The 2500-nt window shown below is 37.3% G+C and overlaps 1 non-coding gene and 10 pseudogenes across 1 annotated transcript; all 11 read left to right on the forward strand.

Moving 5' to 3' along the window:
- Positions 1–83, forward strand: part of LOC148490825 (5S ribosomal RNA) — a 119-nt pseudogene extending 36 nt beyond the window's left edge.
- A 116-nt stretch (positions 84–199) lies between these two features.
- LOC148490826 (5S ribosomal RNA) lies at positions 200–318 on the forward strand. Its single transcript, XR_015871159.1, has one exon. It is a non-coding gene; the product is annotated as a 5S ribosomal RNA (ribosomal RNA).
- A 116-nt stretch (positions 319–434) lies between these two features.
- On the forward strand, positions 435–553 carry LOC148490827 (5S ribosomal RNA; annotated as a pseudogene).
- Positions 554–668: 115 nt separating this feature from the next.
- LOC148490828 (5S ribosomal RNA) lies at positions 669–787 on the forward strand (annotated as a pseudogene).
- Positions 788–903: 116 nt separating this feature from the next.
- Positions 904–1022, forward strand: LOC148490829 (5S ribosomal RNA; annotated as a pseudogene).
- A 116-nt stretch (positions 1023–1138) lies between these two features.
- LOC148490830 (5S ribosomal RNA) lies at positions 1139–1257 on the forward strand (annotated as a pseudogene).
- Positions 1258–1373: 116 nt separating this feature from the next.
- On the forward strand, positions 1374–1492 carry LOC148490831 (5S ribosomal RNA; annotated as a pseudogene).
- Positions 1493–1608: 116 nt separating this feature from the next.
- LOC148490832 (5S ribosomal RNA) lies at positions 1609–1727 on the forward strand (annotated as a pseudogene).
- Positions 1728–1843: 116 nt separating this feature from the next.
- Positions 1844–1962, forward strand: LOC148490833 (5S ribosomal RNA; annotated as a pseudogene).
- Positions 1963–2078: 116 nt separating this feature from the next.
- Positions 2079–2197, forward strand: LOC148490834 (5S ribosomal RNA; annotated as a pseudogene).
- A 116-nt stretch (positions 2198–2313) lies between these two features.
- Positions 2314–2432, forward strand: LOC148490835 (5S ribosomal RNA; annotated as a pseudogene).
- The last annotated feature ends 68 nt before the right edge of the window (positions 2433–2500 follow it).

Here is a 2500-nt window from a genome sequence, read left to right on the forward strand (position 1 = left end):
GTCTGATCTTGGAAGCTATACAGTGTTGGGCCTGGTTAGTACTTGGATGGGAGACCACCTAGGAATCCCAGGTGCTGTAGGTAATTTTATACTGCCATAACAGTCTATTCTATTACATTTTATATTTAATTTTTTCAACTTATCAATGAATTTACTTGAGTTAAGAAGTAATAGAGGTCAAAAGTTAATGCTTTAGAGCACCTACAGCCAAACCACACTGGACATGCCCAATCTCGTTTGATCTTGGAAGCTATGCAGTGTTGGGCCTGGTTAGTACTTGGATGGGAGACCACCTGAGAATACCAGGTGCTGTAGGTAATTTTATACTGCCATAACATTCTTTTCTATTACATTTTACATTTAATTTTTTCAACTTATCAATGAATTTACTAGAGTTAAGAAGTAATAGAGGTCTAAAGTTAATGGTTTTGGGCACCTACAGCTAAAGCACACTGGACATGCCCAATATCATCTGATCTTGGAAGCTATGCAGTGTTGGGCCTGGTTAGTACTTGGATGGGAGACCACCTGGGAATACCAGGTGCTGTAGGTAACTTTATACTGCCATAACATTCTTTTATATTACATTTTACATTTCATTTTTCAACTTATCATTGAATTTACTTGAGTTAAGATGTAAAAGAGGTCTAAAGTTAATGTTTTTGAGCACCTACAGCCAAACTACACTGGACATGCCCAATCTTGTCTGATCTTGGAAGCTATGCAGTGTTGAGCCTGGTTAGTACTTGGATGGGAGACCATCAGGAAATACCAGGTGCTGTAGGTAATTTTATGCAGCCATAACATTCTTTTCTATTACATTTTACATTTAATTTTTTCAACTTATCAATGAATTTACTTGAGTTAAGAAGTAATAGAGGTCTAAAGTTAATGTTTTTGAGCACCTACAGCCAAACCACACTGGACATGCCCAATCTCGTCTGATCTTGGAAGCTATGCGGTGTTGGGCCTGGTTACTACTTGGGTGGGAGACCACCTGGGAATACCAGGTGCTGTAGGTCATTTTATACAGCCAAAACATTCTTTTCTATTACAATTTACATTTAATTTTTTCAACTTATCAATGAATTTACTTGAGTTAAGAAGTAAAAGAGGTCTAAAGTTAATGTTTTTGAGCACCTACAGCCAAACCACACTGGACATGCCCAATCTCGTTTGATCTTGGAAGCTATGCAGTGTTGGGCCTGGATAGTACTTGGACGGGAGACCACCTGGGAATACCAGGTGCTGTAGGTAATTTTATATAGTCATAACATTCTTTTCTATTACATTTTACATTACATTTTTTCAACTTATCAATGAATTTACTTGAGTTAAGAAGTAAAAGAGGTCTAAAGTTAATGTTTTTGGGCACTTACAGCCAAACCACACTGGACATGCCCAATTTCGTCTGAACTTGGAAGCTATGCAGTGTTGGGTCTGGTTAGTACTTGGATGGGAGACCACCTGGGAATACCAGTTGCAGTAGGTAATTTTATACTGCCATAACATTCTTTTCCATTACATTTTACATTTAATTTTTTCAACTTATCAATGAATTTACTTGAGTTAAGAAGTAATAGAGGTCTAAAGTTAATGTTTTTGAGCACCTACAGCCAAACCACACTGGACATGCCCAATCTCGTCTGGACTTGGAAGCAATGCAGTGTTGGGCCTGTTTAGTACTTGGATGGGAGAACACCTGGGAATACCAGGAGCTGTAGGTAATTTTATACTGCCGTAACATTCTTTTCTATTACATTTTACATTTAATTTTTTCAACTTATCAATGAATTTACTTGAGTTAAGAAGTAATAGAGGTCTAAAATTAATGGTTTTGGGCACCTACAGCCAAACCACACTGGACATGCCCAATATCGTCTGATTTTGGAAGCTATGCAGTGTTGGGCCTGGTTAGTACTTGGATGGGAGACCACCAGGGAATACCAGCTGCTGTAGTTCATTTTATCATACTATAAAATTCTTTTCTATTACATTTTACATTTCATTTTTTCAACTTATCAATGAACTTACTTGAGTTAAAAAGTAATAGAGGTCTAAAGTTAATGTTTTTGTGCACCTACAGCCAATCCTCACTGGACATGCCCAATCTCGTCTGATCTTGGAAGCTATGCAGTGTTGGGCCTGGTAAGTACTTGGATGGGATACCACGTGGGAATACCAGGTGCAGTAGGTAATTTTATACTGCCATAACATTCTTTTCTATTACTTTTAACATATAATTTTTTCAACTTATCAATGAATTTACTTGAGTTAAGAAGTAATAGAGGTCTAAAGTTAATAATTTTGAAAACTTACAGCCAAACCACACTGGACATGCCCAATCTCTTCTGATCTTCGAAGCTATGCAGTGTTGGGCCTGGTTAGTACTTGGATGGGAGACCACCTAGGAATCCCAGGTGCTGTAGGTAATTTTATACTGCCATAACAGTCTATTCTATTACATTTTACATTTAATTTTTTCAACTTATCAATGAAT

The sequence above is a fragment of the Taudactylus pleione genome, unplaced genomic scaffold (assembly GCF_031769625.1).
Source record: "Taudactylus pleione unplaced genomic scaffold, aTauple2 ptg000550l, whole genome shotgun sequence".
NCBI classification, from domain to species: Eukaryota; Metazoa; Chordata; class Amphibia; order Anura; family Myobatrachidae; genus Taudactylus; species Taudactylus pleione.